A 16811-nucleotide genomic window follows, 5' to 3' on the forward strand; every position below is an offset into this window, starting at 1 on the left:
TAGTTTGATTCTAGGAGGATTGATAACAATATATTGCGATATAGTAAATTCCAACAATATTGATTGACGGGTATTAAGCTAAGAGTGTTGCGTGGTTACGCTTACTATGGAACGCATGTATGTCTCACATGTAGCGCTGCGCTCCAAGAAGCGTGATGACGTAGTGAGGGTCATACTGGGAACCTGGAAATGCTAAACCACCATGTTTTCCACCTGTCTGCTAGAGTGTAAGTTAAGGATGATTAGTTTTAATCATAATTAAAGTTGAGCGAACATGCTCGTCCCAGCTATTAGCATACTTGATGCTGCTCTTTACTCGAGCGAGCACCACGCCGCGTTCGACCACTCTCTGCATTACTACTTCCTGCTGTGACGTGCCAGCATGCGCACGTCCACAGCAGTGTGCGGCTGGCTGGCTGGCGCGAGAGAGAAAAGATAAATAAAATGAAATAAATAAAAAAAAAGCTCAGCATCCGGCGGGTCCATTGCAAAAATGCTTGGGTCTCCCATTGAGGTTCCCAATGGGGTTCGTTACTTGAACAGAGCTCTCGAATATTACGAAAAGCTCGACTCAAATAACGAGCACCCGAGCATTTTGGTGCTCGCTCATCTCTAATCATAATTTATATAAAAAGGGAATAAGAATACATTGTTTTTAAGCTTGATAAAGTCGCTGTGTATACGACGAAATGCGTTGCATTAGAATAAAAGATTGTATTATATTATCACGGAAAGAGCTGTTGGAATCTATCCCTGAGAGTATTTTTTTTTTTATACCTTGGTTCCCTTCCTTTTTGAGGATATTTCACAGCTCACAGATCCCATGGAAAGGAAGATAGATGCACCACTAAGAACATTTCGGGAGACCACATCCTATACCCTGGAAACAAATATTGCTGTGACCTCAGTTGCAAGCTCTATCTATAGCTGGCACACGAAGTTAAACAACCACCTGAGGCAAAAAAAACTCCCAGAGAGGTCATAATAATTGAATGCCTGCTGCTGTTCAAAATGCCCATTGGGTTTCTAGCAGTCACTTCAGTACAGAGCATTTGGTATGGGGCCAAAAATGCTGTATTAGGGTGACTACCCACTACAGTTTTTTTTTAACTGCGAATTTCGCAGGGTTTTTTTTTCCTGCAGGGGTCTATGGGACTTGTAATGTTAAAATCGCGATCACGCAAAATCGCAATTTACCGTGAAATCGCGATTTTAACATTACAAGTCCCATAGACCCCTGCAGAAAAAAAAACGCTGCGAATTTCGCAGTGAAAAAAAACTGTAGTGGGCAGTCACCCTAAGGCAACTAAGTAAGACGGGCAATATAACTGACATCATGGTCTGGAGAGACTGTCTCCAAGAGCAAACTTGGAGGGCTCTCTCATCTTCCTGGGCTCAACGTGCAGAAGCTTCAGCGAAACAGATATGCAAGGTGGTTGCCTGGTCTAGTATTCACACTTTTACTAAACATTATCGATTGGACTTGCATTCCAACAGAGAACTGGCTTTTGGACGAAAAATCCTCCAAGCTGTAGTCCCACCATAGAGATTGTAATATGGTACTGCTCCGTGTGCTAGATGATGTGGAATATAGGAATTATGTCCTATTCTTAATTTGGTTTCCACAAGATCATCATGACAGCAACTCTAGTTACCAACCCTTATGTTGTATTTTCACAAGGACATCACAACCTTGAAAGTGACCCCTGTAGAAAAAGTCACATTTGAATACTTTTCTTGACTTAAGGAGAAAGAAATGTTTTGGATATTTCGTTTGAACTGTCTTGTTCCCAATGGTCTCAACGAGGTTTTGAAAAAAAAAAAATGAGTCCCCCTTTTGTGTACCATTTTCAGAAGGTGTGTGGTCATTTCCCTATGTTTAGATTTCATAACATTTTTAATTAGCACTTTTATGTATGTCGCCTTAATAGGTATTATCAAGTTGTTTGATGTTTTCTTCAAGTTTTTCTGTATTTTAATATTGCTTTATGTTTCAATGCATACCTTCAGGATACATTTTTTCCTTTTCATGGTCATTTACTTGTGATTAAAGTATTGCATTTACTGTACAACATTTTATTATTATCTCATAAGTGTTATTCCAACAGTAATTCTATACTTACTGCTTTAACATCCCCCTCCCCTCTTATTCTGGTCTAGCATCTGATTTTTTAATCTACAGCACCCATATTTATTAAACTAAATCACAGATCCTTCATTGTTTCAAGGACATCTGCGTAATTTTAGCTACTCCATCCAGAGCACAGGACTCGTTCGGGAATGCCTATGATGTCATCTGGGGGTGTGCCTGATAGAGGAATTCTTAGGATGTCTAGCATCCTTTGGAACGCAGGTGAGCTCATGCGGAACGCAACGTGGTTCCTTAGGTGCTGTGACATCACCTGGTTACCCCCACCCTGAGACATGTCATCCGGACACGCCTTTCTCTGTAATGGACGGCAAGGAGCTAATAATATAAGTGCCCTTCTCTGATTTCACTATGCTTGAGAAAGGGGTCCCCTGTACTTCGAAATGCGTTGCATATATTATGTGACTTTGGTTTACCTTCTTTATATCCAACTGTTATTGGACTAATAAAGAAATTGGATATTCATCTATTGACTGGCCATTCACTTTCTAATAGGGGTGTCTCAAGGACATGAGACCTCCCTCCTAAGTAAGTTCCTCCTCCTTTTACTTCTCATACATTATATCCATTATATCCTGGGCGCTAAATATTTTTTTATACTTATCCATTCAGTTCCCTGAATTTCTCCATTGACATTTGGTGTTATCCTCGACGCTCTCCGACCCTGTGGATGTATTGCCATACATAAGGATTAATAAGATTGATTGACTCCTGGAACGCTTCAAGGTGTTACGGCCAGCCTGAAATCCACCTGGGTCTGACCATTAACACCAGGTGAGTCCCTCTTCATAAAACCTGTAACTATGATTTCACGTTTTCCAAAGCGCTGTCCCTAACCTTTGTTCTTTTCTCACACCTTGTAGGTGCTCTCCCTAAGGAGAAACAATACCCTTTCTGACCCACATCTATAGGTTCACTAGTCAAGCCAGAAACCTGTTACACACTGATGAGGGAGAATCACTCCTAAAACAGCTGACAGTGCATGCTTACTTGCGACTTCGTCTACATGGAATTTGTATCTTTTTTATCTAATCTGTGTTTTTCTGTATATTGAAATGTAAAAAGTTGAAATAGTTAAAGGAATGTAACTGCAATCTGCTATGTCAGCACAGTTCTGTACGTTTTTGGTCTTGTCATCTTTTGCCAGGATATAAAGGTTTTGTGGGCTGTATACACGTGAGCATGCCACATACAGTTGCCCATGAGAAGCACATGTTTTTTCTAAGTGTACACCTGCTACCTTAAATGTTTGCCCTTGGGCCTTATTGAGCGTCATTGCAAATACTATTTTAGAGGGAAGTGCAGCTTTTTGAATTGAAAAGGCAAATCCATCAGTATTGTGTGGAATTAAAATTCTTTCTCCTTTTGCTATTCCAGTCATAATAATGGCTCTTACAATATTTCACCCCAGGTGTGTAATTTGTAATCGTGCGCCGTTGCACAATTTGGACGAATGAAAGATTACGCATTGGTAGGACCGGAACAACAACTTTTAAGCTCAGTTTATAGGCACTCCTGACAATTACAAAGAGTTAAGGAACTCTACAGGGTTTGAGGTGACTTCTTCAGTGTCCATAACATTATTCACCGACAGATACTCTACAGTTTGTCCTTCGACTTATGAAATCATTTTTCCATTCATCTGTCCTACAGTTTTTTAATTAGTTGGTGCCAAAATCGTCCTTTAACACAACTCTTCTTTATTCCCCATATTAGATTGCAGTTGAGAATAAACCTTGTAAAATCTGTCTGTGTTGTACAGCCTAGCTTTTATTTGTAATACTGCAGAGGTAAAATAAAAGCTGTGCTGTGATTGGTTGCCATATATTATACTGCTGAGATAAACTGAAAGCTGTGCTGTGATTGGTTGCTATGGGCAACACAGATTTAAAAAAAAAAAAAAACTCTATCCATGGTAATGTGTCTTTCGTTAAAGCTTTAATCCCGGGCAACACCGGGTATCCCTGCTAGCTTACTAATCACATATGTGCGGCAACTACGTCTGCCCTCACATGTCTGCTCATTTGGGGAGGTCTTTTTATGATGTGCACCCCCTTCCCCTCCGCTCCGCTGCACTTAATAATCGCATACATGCGGCAACTACGCCCGCCCTCACGTGTCTGCTCATTTGGGGAGGCCTAGCTTATTTTGTGCATTCCCTTCCCCTCCGCTCCACCGCACTTAATAATCACATACATGCGGCAACAACATCTGCCCGCATGTGTCTGCTGTTTGTGTAGGCATAGCTTATGTGCACCTCCTTCCCCTCTGCCTCGCTGCACGGTGCGGAGCCGGTGGCAGAGCAGAGGTGTGCCTGTGCATCAGCAAATAAATCTGTCTTGTAGCACTCCCTAGAGAACAGGATAAAACATAGCCTATTTGCTTCCTCCAGATGCAAGCTATCTTCCTGCCAAATTTCATCAAAAGCACTTCAACAGTTTAGCCGTGAAAAGGTAACAGACAGACAGAGTTACTTTTGCAGTTATAATATTAGTATGGATTCTGGCTTTGGCTCATAATTTCCAGTCATTGTGACAAAGTTTGTTAAAAAGTCTGACTGCCTTGAAGGAATGATGCCTTCCAATAGGTGGCGCTGTAAAGGTATTGTTCTATCTTATCTATTTGCATATTTCCCAGAGGAGCATGAATGGCCTTTTAAGTCTCCTCACAGTTTCTAGGTGCTCTCCCTAAGGAGAAATGATACCTTTCCTGATGCTGACTCCAAGTATGGCAATCACAATAAATCCCTAGATCATCCATCCATCTCGTACAGCATCTAATACAAATAATGTTTTCGGTTATTACTTACAAGAAAGACATCCAGGCTCCTCTTAAAATCCTTTAATAAATTAACCACCACAACACCCTGCGGCAGATACAGTAGATCGAAAGTATTACTGCTGTTACACTAAAGAGGCCCCTACTATGAAGATAATAATAATCTTTATTTGTATAGCGCCAACATATTCTGCAGTGCTTACAAAGACAGGGGGAATACAGAAGGACAAAGGTACAAAAATTACAGAACCACGGTTACATGTAGTAATCAATTTAAGGAAACAGTAGGGGTGAGGTGCCTGCTCCAACGAGCTAACATACTACAAATAATGGGGTGATACAGAAGGTAAAAGGGGCTGGAGATGTGCATGGTATGGCGAGGTGGAGGGATGCTATACACATAGACAATGGTCAGAAATTAACCCATTTAGGACCAGCCACTGTATATATACGGCGGCTGGTCCTGGGCTTAGAGGACTGCCGATAGTAAAAATACGGCGGTGCTCTAAGTCTCCTGCCTCTGCAATCAGTCAGAGGCAGGAACGGGTTATCAGCTGTTAGTGACAGCTGATAACCCGGAGCAGAAGGCAGGAGGGGTTTTTTACCCTTCCTGCCTTTTGCTTCCCCGATATACAGTGCTCAATGAGCACTGTCTGGGCAAAGTGAAAGTAAGAAGTACTTTCACTACGGGAGTCTCGGGGGGTCATGTGACCTCCCGGGATTCCCTGCTATGCAGACCTGGAGGGTCAGACTTAGACCCTGGCAGCTCTGCAGGTGACTAATGTCACCATAGGGGTTGCTTTCCCCTGTAACTGGGGATCCTATGGACGCCCCAGCTACAGTGGGAAAATGTCAAATAAAGTAAAAAAAAAAAAAGGGAATGACCCCCAGAGGTCTTATATGACGTCATGGGGGACATAGATAGTAAAAAACACAATTACATACATAAGTAAAACAAAACAACAGAATAAAACAACAATACATACATAAGAAAGAGAAGAACACAAAGCAGACGCCAACAAAAACCGTCGCCGTATGCGCCCTATAAACCAAAACCATACATACTATATATCAAAATGTCTGAAACAAATAGAGGAACCTCTTGCCATACTTTATTTTAGTCTAAATATAAAAATAATTTAAAAAAAAACTATAAATGTTAAAAAAATCATTTTTTTAGCCTTTTACCCCCAATAAAACTAAAAAACGGAAAAAAAAGTCAGTGAAAAAGATATTAAAAAAATAGTCCTATATGTCACAGAAAAAAAACGCAGCAAAAATAATTTTGGTAGCTAAAGGAAAAAAAATGGAGCAGTAAAACCGCCACATGGGTAAAATCCCTAAAAAGTGTCTGGTCCTTAAGGTACAAAACAACCTGGTCCTTAAGGGGTTAAGCCATGGGATGGCAGAAACGGTGTGACTGTGGGGGGAACAGCTAATGGTGGCTAGCTGGGAATTGCAGTCAGTAGGTCAGGGAGCATGTAATCATGTGGCGTCCACAGGGGTTTGGTTTAGGAGATATGGTATGCCTCTCTGAAGAGGTACGTTATGATGGTGAAACCTTCTGTACTCTATATGTAGAAGATGCTCCCTTGTCATGATTACAAACCTGGGTACAAAAAGATCATTAGACAAATCTCTGAACTGTTAATACATGTGATTACCTTGTCCCTAACATAGGCCATACACATAAAGATAGCTGTTAACCAAACACACATCCCACAACAGCTATCTCCTCTGATCTCCCCATAAATATACATACTTGAATCACTATATCAGTCATACAATTGGTTCCATCTTTTTACTATTTATATAATTGAAGCACAGTTTAAGGTTAAGGTGCATTTAAACACGAACATGATCGCTTAAAAAATGACTTTTGAGCGATCATTTTCCATAATCTACTAATTGGTACTAATGCCTATTAGTACCAGTTAGTTGCTTGTGAGTAGCTGGGAGCAGAATTTAGTCAGAGGACCACCCGCTGTTCTCTGAATAAATTCTCTTTGTTCTGCCAGCAGGGCTGACAGTTGAGAACAGCTGAGACAATGCAATCAGCTGTTATCAGCAGTCCCTGGACAGAGCACAGTGTGCCTTCAGTCTTATCAGCTGTTCTGCTGAATGATGGATTTCAAGCCAAACTGAAGTCCATCATTCAACATTTATACGCAACAATTATCGCTCAAAAGATGGCAATTATAATTGTGTCTAAATGGGCCTTTAGTTTTACTTTCCTTTGCAATAAGTCTCACTGTCTCCACCTTTGCTGCTTTTGTTACTCTCACACATGTCCTTTATTAATGTGGGAAGCATTCATGCATAAGTAATAGAATCTTTATGTATAACTAGCATATATGATGTATGGAGTCCAATGTTAGCTTAGGAGGTTATATAGACTGCCAGCACTCATATGTAAGGAGGTCTTCTCTTTAGTGTTAATAAAGATCGTATTTTGACAACTAGCAAGTTATCTATTTGATAACAATTCTGTTAAGGCCCATTTACATTGGATGAGTGTTGGGCAAATGATGCCCGACACTCGTCCCTGTATCCCCGCGCTAGCTCACACACGGAGCGGCCAGCAGGGGGCGGGGCAGTGCAGGAGATTTCTCTCCTCTCGCTCAAAAGATTGTTATCGCTCATCTTTTGAGCTGCTAATCGCTCATAGTGCAGTGTAAACAGCCGCCGTTCCATAGCGAACGGCGCCTGTGTTATGTGAATGGAGAGGGGCGGGGGAGCGAGAGGAGAGAAATCTCCTGCACAGCCCCGCTCCCCTGCTGGCCGCTCCGTGTGTGATCCAGCCGTGTTAGCTCCACGGGAGTGCAGGAATACAGGGACGAGTGTCGGGCATCCATAATAGGAGCCCCAGTTGCAGTTTGGAAATTTAGATGATAATTCTTTGCCTGCTTAGCATATATTTGATGTTTCCCCAATGAGGGTCTCCTACAAAAAAAATGCTTGATCTGTATCACTGGCTCACAGCAGGGAGGCTCAAGGATATTTCTCTCCCTGCTCACCCCTGCCCCTCTCCATTAACCTAGCATAGCGGCCATTCAGTACTGAGCGGCTGCTGTTTACACTGAGTGATCCGCGATCAGCTAATCGGCCATTGTTTATGCAGCATAAGTGATGGACGATGAGCTAATCACGGATCGCTTAGTGTAAATAGCAGCCATTCAGTATTGAACGGCTACTATGTTAAGGCAATGAAGAGTGACGGGGGAGCGCGAGGAGACAGATCTCCTCCAGCCTCCCCGCTGTAAGCCGGGGATACTAGCTCCCGTGCATTGGAGCTAGTATGTGTGGGAACGAGTGTCGGGCACACTCATCTCGTCTAAATGGGCCTTAAGTCCTAGGGCAGTGAGCACCAGGAGACACCATTAGTATTAGGAAAAGGCTACTGCTATAGGTAAATTGTTTTCTCCCTTTACATTTGGAAATTGTTTTGATTGTCAGAAACGTAAACGCTGGCATGGTGCATTTTTCGACTGAACGATGATTTTAAGGTGAACTTAAAATCCATTGTTCAGCCACAGAGAGATAAAGTGTCTGTCAATAGACCACATGCTGTGTTCTCTACGGGAGTCGGGAAATTACTTTGTAACCTGTCGGCACCCCCTATGAGAACAATGCAGCTGTGTGCACAGCTGGTGTGGGATTACTCACACGCTGGGCTGTGCAAACAGCTCCCGATGGCCCTTTTACATGCAAATGAAGGTGATAAAGTGTTAATGACAATTACTTGCCATTAACACTTTATTCAAAAGGATCGCTAAAACTTTCATTCGTTTGAAGGATTATCTTTGCGTATAAATGGGCTTTTACATCACAAATAGTTAACTGGAAAAATATTTAGTCCTTTTAAATAGAAAGGACTGGATTGTAAGGATGGCAAAAAGATTTCGATTGTGGCGTTTTACCGCGATTTTACTTTGGTTTTCGGCTGCAGATTCCTGTGGCTGACCTCGGATTTTAGTGCACTTCCTCATTGTGATGGGTGAGGAGGTGCGCTAAATGGGAAAAAGTAGAACAGACAGCGCTCAAAAATCGAGCACATGTCTGAGAGGCTCCATTGAAATTAATGGAGGGTTATACCGCGATTACCGTGGCGTTCAAAATGCTGAGGTAATCACACACTGTAAAAAATAGATGTGTGAGAGTGACCTAAGACATGAGAGGTAAAAATACTGTTTACCTCTGAAAATACAACAGATTCTTCTCCCTGCATTGATAACTGGAAGAATTCTGTTGGATAGACATACATGTTTATCATCATAGGGAGATGTGGATAAGCAGCTACAAGATATATCTGACAATGCTTATCTCCTAAGTGAACTAAGGATCAGGCAAGTTACAACAGAAGACAGCTTCCATTGTATATATATATACATTAAAGGGCCACTCCTGCGAAAACATGCCTGCACCCCTCACACACTGAAGGTTTCCTCTGTGTTTTATAGCAATTTCCATGCCTGATACTTATTAGGCACCATCTTTATACTACTTTCACTGTTCTGTGCTATCAATCCCATAATGCTTCATTCAGCATAGCCTTAGCTAGAGTCTGTACCATCTCTGTCTGCCAGGTTAGTTAGTTATCTCGCTTGGAGGACGAGGGTCCGTAGCGCCGATATAGGATGACCATGACCGAGAGCATTGTTCCATTCAGTGTTGATGTCGGAGGAAGTGCTGTTGCCTATCTGTTGCACCCACGAGTGCCGTGGATGACCAGGAGGCCTCCGCCATCCGGCAGGAGGTCGTCTCTTGATTTTCCTAGCAATTGCTGCGGTTAGAGCACCATGGGCCGGGACAGCTTCTGACAAGTGTGCAACATGACCAAAAAGTGCAAGTCGTCTCCTTGTTATTGTTTTTGTGATTTACTCAAGCCCCGTGCAAGCCTGTATTTCGCTGTTTCTGATGAAGTCGAACCAACGGAAACAGAGAATCTGACGTTGGCATCGCATGTGAAAGGACTCCAGACGCTCAGTGGTTTGTGACAGCAAGGTCCAGGTCTCCGAGCCATACAATAATATTGGCATTACGCAGGTCTAGTAAAATCGAATCTTAGTCCTGAGTGTTAATTTACCACATGGACCATTTAACCCCTTGAGTGGCACACCCGGAAATTTTCCGGGACGAGCTCCACTGCTCATAGCGTCATAGCCCGGAAGATTTCCGGGCTATGTATCACTACGGGAGCTGCAGAGCACAATGCCACAAGCTGTGACAGTGTGCTCTGCCTGCACAGACCCACAGAGAACAAAGCAAGGGCTTTGAAAAACCAGCAGAAGATATTGCCGGCATATCGGCAATGTCCTGCTTTGTTTACAGGTTGCCATAGAGACCATCGGCTTGTCAGAAGCAAGCCGATGGTCTCTGTGACAGGGAGAGCTTGGTGCTTGGCTGTCAGAGGACAGCTAGGTACCAGCTCTTAAAGCAGAGATCAGAGAAAACCTCCGATCTCTGCTGTGTTAACCCTTTACATGCTGCAGTCTATGTGACTGCAGCATGTAAAGGGCTGTCACTGCAGCATGTAAAGGGCTGTCACCATCAGACCCCCAGAATGTGATCAGGGGGTCCTGATGGGTCCCTGTGGAAGTCCCCTAAAGGGACAAAAAAAAAAAAAAAAGTAAAAAAATTATTAAAGAAAAAAATTATAAAAACACTTGTCTCCCTTTACTTTGTAAAAAATCAAAAATACAATCACACATGTGGTATCTGTGCATCGTAATGACCCAGAGAAGGAAGTTAATACATTATTTAACCCCTTAATGACATGGCCCCTTTTTTTCTTTTTTCCCCATTTCTTTTTTTCTTCCCTCCTGTTTAAAAAATCACAACTTGTCCCGCAAAAAACAAGCCCTTATATGGCCATGTCAATGGAAAAATGAAAATGTTATGGCTCTTGAGACGCAACTGCAAAACTAGTTGAAATTCAATGATTAGACCATTTTAAAAAACCTGCCCTGGTGGGCACGACAGGGTGCTAGGAAACCCGCCACTCAAGGGGTTAAACTAGAAATATTAAAATATAACTTTTATTCGACAATAACTAAAAAGAAAAAGGGGAAGAACATATACACATATATCAAATCCGATAAAAACCGGTCAATTAGAATCTATGCCACTGTCCGTAGATTAATAAGGACCAATCAGGCTGAGTAAGGTTGTTACTCGACTATTTCATATTATTGGTCTTAGAGGAAGATCAGACTCAATAGTCCAAGTTTATAGTGCACACGTCATTCTAATCTTATTGATTAGAATGACGTGGTAGGTCCATGTAAAAGCAGCACACAGACTGAGAAACTGACTTAATTTGAGAACACACGAATCTAAGGAAATCTGATCTGTTCAGAATTGAGATCACATGGCCAGGATTTTCAAATAGAAAGAAATAACTAACCAAAGTAACACTGGCTCACTTATATGTACTGGGGGGAATAGCTAAATAATGAATTGAAAATAATTCACAGAAGTGGCCCTTTAAACTGACCCGGCCCCATACAGAGAAGGGAATTTCAAACCACTGAGACAGCAATTGATGAGTGGTGTGAAAAATCATTCTGAGCATCTGTTTGATATTTTCATCCATCGGGATGAAGTTAATCCTCTTCAGTGAGTATCATCACTGTTGCCCAGCATTGGCTTTGAGTGTTGCATGAAGGATACAATTATGTTTAACCCCTTAGTGACGAAGTCTGTTGGACCAACCAATTTTTCAGTTTTTTTCATTGTCACGTTCCAGCAGCCATAATGTTTAAATTTTTCGTTCGAAGTAGCCATATGAGCGCTTGTTTTTTTGCCACGCAAGTTGTATTTTTTAATGCATTGTATAGCTTTATTAACTGTTTTTGGGGTTGATTGGGAAAAAAAAGATATTCTACCATTTGTTTTTTGGATTTCAATTTTGCAGCGTTTAGAGCTCCTGTCCACGGGCGATGATTTGCCGGTGAATCACGCAGTCTGAAGCTTTCCGTAGCATTGCTAGGGAAAGCGCAGGGCCGGCATCCACGAGTGTAGAATCATACCAATTCTCCTTTTGTGGGATTTAAATTGCGGCATACGGCGATTTGCCACGATTCTCTGCGGTGAGCCTATCTGTCAGATAGGCTCGGTGCGGAGAGCTGTCAGCTCTCACCTGCTCCTGGGCGGCGGCTCCCGTGGCGGAGATCTGCTGCGGGATATCGCTACGCCCGTGGACAGGCAGCCTAAGTGTGAAAAATAACTAATGTGATAACATTATTCTCTGGGTCAGTTTTTTGTTTTACTATTTTTTTACAAAAAAAAAACACCTAAAGATTTGCTTTTGCGTTGCTGCATTTCAAGAGCCATAACATTTTTATTTTTTCATTGACAGAGCTCTATGAAGACTTGTTTTTTGAAGGATGAATTCTAATCTTCATCTGTACAATTTTTGGGAACATATATATGACATTTTTAATGGTTTTTATTTAATCTTTTTCAAGAGACAAGATGAAAGGGGTTTTCCGGGGAGAATACTACTAATGACCTATCATCAGGATCGGTCATCGATAGTTGATCGTATGGGGTCTGTCACTCTGGACCCCGACCGATCAGCTGAGCAGGCGCATGCTGTCAGCATCGCAAATACACAGAGGTCGGAGTGGAAGTCTCCGCACTGACCTCTGTGTAGTGGCTGACGCTTGTAACTGTAGGCACGGCTCCCACGTGCCTGCAGTTATATGCGCCAGCCACTACACATAAATCGGCGTGGAGACTTCCACTCCAACCTCCTGTGTATTTGCGGCGCTGACAGCATGTGCCCGCTCAGCTGATCATTAGGGGTCCCAAGCGATACATCCCGGCTGATCAACTATTGGTGACCTATCAATATTGATAGGTCATCAATAGCATTTTCCCTGGAAAATCCCTTTAGGCTGGGTTCACACGGGGCGGATTCCCGTCGGAAATCTCACGGTTTGGCCGCAGCAAAAAACGCAAGATTTCCGCCGGAAGAACCGCCGCGGTTAAAGCCGCGGCGGCTTTGAAGCGGCCCGGCCGCTCGCTTTTCCGTTGCGGCCGGCGCTCCATAGAGGAGAGCGTGGCCGCGACGAAAATAAACAAAAAAAAGTAAACAGACATGCTGCATCTTCTGAAACCGCGGCTGCTGCGGCCAGATTTACCGCAGCGGATTGACCGTCCCGTGTGGACGAGGTTTCTGAGAAATCTCGTCCACATGGCTGGCTAATCCCGAGATTAGCGGCCGCGGGCGGATTTGCCGCGGCCGAAAGCCGCGGCAAATCCGCCCTGGGTAAACCCAGCCTTAATCAAATCAGCAATTCTGGCATGTTTTTATTTTTAGCAGCGCTCCCCATGCAGTATAAATGATATGTTAAATTAATTCCACAGGCCAGTACGATTACACCAATACCAAATTTATATAGTTTTTTTCTTTTGCAACTTTTTCACATTAAAAAAAAAATTTATTTTTTGGTTATCGCTGCATTCAAAGACTCCTAATACGTAAGGTGGGTTTTGACGTATTTATTTTTATTATTTCTTTATACTTTTCTAACTTTTTATTTTTGTCCCTTGAATATCATTATATTTTTTAATTCATTGAATATACTACTATACTTCAGTATAACAGTCTATTAGAATGGCTTTGAAGCTCAGCCAGAGGCTAAGCCTCATTGACCACGTTAACTGGTAGACCTGAAAGCCATGTTCAAGCCTTCGGGTGCCTTGCAACACATCGGGTCCCTGCAATCACATTGTGGGGATCCAATGCGTGACAGAGGCACTGACCGCGGCATGAAAATGGTTAAATAGCGTGAATTGAAGGTTTCTTTGGGTCCTGCTATTATAGCAAGTGCCAAGTTGTCATCCGACAGCCGAGCACCTGCTCCACCCGGCACCGGAGACTCAAGCCGGGCTTCTAGTGCTTTTGAAGACGCTGCAGATTTCAGCCCCTTAGCAGCCTTCGTTTAAAGACGTATGAGCGGTTGTTAAGGATACATTGTTGGCTCGTTCAAAGTAGAAATCGCTCAGAATAGTTCAGTCTTTCACATTCGTGGTATAAGCCAATGAGATGGACTGATGGAGCGCTCTTTAAACCGAACGAGCCAACCATGATTTTTATGTCTGCATGAAATGAATGAAACGTGAACAATTATCGTTCGTCGTTGGCTCACGCTTAGAATGATCAATTATCGTTCACTTTCGCTCATATGAATGATTTTTTTTTATAACTATGATCGTTCCATCTAAAAGCACCTCAGGGCAGTGGGGCTTCTATTTAACAACTGTGACAGTGCTTTAAATCGTGAATTCAAGAGCCTAGGTTGGGTTCACACTGCATGCTGTATATGCCTTGATGTCCCAACCTGCCCTACACACAGATGGCCAATACTGCAAACTACATCTGATTGTACAATCCAGAGATAAAGCTGAATTAAGGGGAACAATGCAATACTGAAGCACAATAGTCTCCATATCAGGTGTGATGTCCCAGGGACAGGGTATTCTTCAGATGACAATGACTCATCCTAAAAGACAATAGGTAATGGGTGAAGTTGACCTGTCACTGAAGATTTAAGGACTATAGAGAATGAGTGAGAGGGAGGGTACAGAGAGACAGGTGGAAGAGGAGATAGGTAGACAATGGTACACAGATAAGGGTCAACACAATGTCACCTTCAGAAGATCAGCCATTGAGTCAACGGAGTCTAATTATTACAAGGGATTGAAACCTATGGTGCCCCAGTGTCTGGTGTTTCTGAGCATACTCATCCTCAATGTCTGTGGGAACTGAAGGAGATAAGTATATACCTTGCTGTCTGCTTGCTGGACAAGCTTGTATACTGGGACTTCTGTATGTGAAAATGTGGGAGTTATATACAATGTGCAGTGGTGCAAACAGACACATTTTTTTGTACTTACAGATTGTCTTTTAGGAGAATAATGGGATATCTCTTAGGACTCCACACGAGCGTATGTGCAAAAATGTTTGCCTCAACGCAATGTTTTTTGCGCAGTGGATGAGGTACATTTGTACGTTTATTGGCACTTACTACTGTACTTTTTGTGCATGCAGGACCCTTTTACACCCTTTCTGTAGTTTAAAAGCCTATTTAGCCTAATGAGGTATTTCCACACGGTTTTGCCCATTTGCGCATGTATTGAGTGCACTTTTGCGCAAATCCCACAGACTTCTATGGGGCCTTTAGTGTCTAAATGTGCACAAAAATAGAACATGCTGCGGTAAAAAATAGTAATGGGAGGGAAACCATTGAAATCAATGGGTTCTATTCTCTGCGTATTGAATGCACAAAAACGTGCGCAAATCACACATCTGTGTGAAGGAGCCCTTAAGCATGGATTTTTGCTCAGTAAAAATGTTAAGCTTCATATTATATATTACAGGAAATTTATCATCTTTACCTTTTAACTGTTTTGTGAGCACCATAATGTAGTTTTTAACATCTGTGGAGGATGCTACTCTGTGCTGAGGACAAGAACTATGCACTTTTGCACTTCCAGCAAGTAAGGTAACATGACTTATCCTAGCCTTGATATATAGCACTCTTTTGAGGAAACTCTGGCTGGCATCATACTTAGGGCTCTTACCCACTTCCGTTTTTTTTTTTTAAAGCTGCGATATTGCTGCGTTTTTTTTAACGCGAATGTCAATGAGACTTTATAATGGTAAAAACGCATTGCACAAAAAAAATCACAAATCACAAACTTGCAATGCGTTTTTAACATTAGAAAGTCCCATTGACATTTGCATTAAAATAACGCAAGTGGGTAGGAGCCATTATGGGGAAAAGTTTGCAATCAATTTTATAGGTGGTTCTGGCATCATTGTTATGGGGGCTTTGGACCCCCAGCACATAAGAATATTGTCAGGCCATAACTCATCCTGCTCCCCCAATATAATTATCAGCTCCCTAGTTACAAATGCACCTTACAACTTTTGACAGGAAACAATTTGGACCACATATGTGAACTGCTGCTGGTATTTTTACAAAAGCACTTGGTGCCATTACTACTAATATCAGGGATTGCAGTCTCCAAGCCTATGAAGATGGACTGAAGCCATATTAGTAGGGGGTACTAGTCCATATATGTGCATCCTACTGCTGTCTGTCAGAAACTGTAAAGAGCACGTGGTGCCGAGAAGTCTGAGCGATTAATTATGTGTTAAATGGATCGAGCCAGTGGCACTATTATGGGGGCTCTGGCAGGCATCACTGTTTTATGGAAGCTTTGATTATCATCACTTATCACGTTTATGAGAGGTCCTGTCTGCTGTCATTGTTATGTGGGAGCTCTAACAAATGGTAATGTCGTGGTCAGCATAAGCTGCAAGTGATCACGGAAGCGAATTGCGTATAATTGCATATATATGTGCGGTTTTTCGCATGGATGTACTGTGTATGACAGCGTATCGTCCGAACGAACGCAAGCAGGAATGACATCAGAAAGTAGCCCAACCCTCTAAAACACCCTTCTATCGCCCAGATGACATTCCCTTGTGCTGTCGCGGTTAATGTTCTGAGAGCCTTTAGGATGGGATACATCTCTCTGGGCTCAGCTGGTTTAGGCCTAATTCCCACAGACAGATTTCTGCTGCGTTTATGTAAAGGGAAATCCACAGTATTAATCTGCAGCTATTAGGTTCTATTGAACCTAATAGCTTTCTGCCCTTCAATATTTACGCTGCGGCATTCTACTGCGGAATTCCGCAGCGTGAAAGAAATCGTGGCATGCTCTAATTCCCGCAGAAAAACATGTCAATAAAAGCCGTCCGTCACGTGATACTTCTAATGTGAGCATAGCAGAAGTATCGTGTGATTACGCGTCACCGCCCACCGCTTTATTGTCCACCGCCAGTGCGTCATATGCTGCACTGTGC

Source organism: Eleutherodactylus coqui, chromosome 11 (genome assembly GCF_035609145.1).
Source record: "Eleutherodactylus coqui strain aEleCoq1 chromosome 11, aEleCoq1.hap1, whole genome shotgun sequence".
Lineage (NCBI taxonomy): Eukaryota > Metazoa > Chordata > Amphibia > Anura > Eleutherodactylidae > Eleutherodactylus > Eleutherodactylus coqui.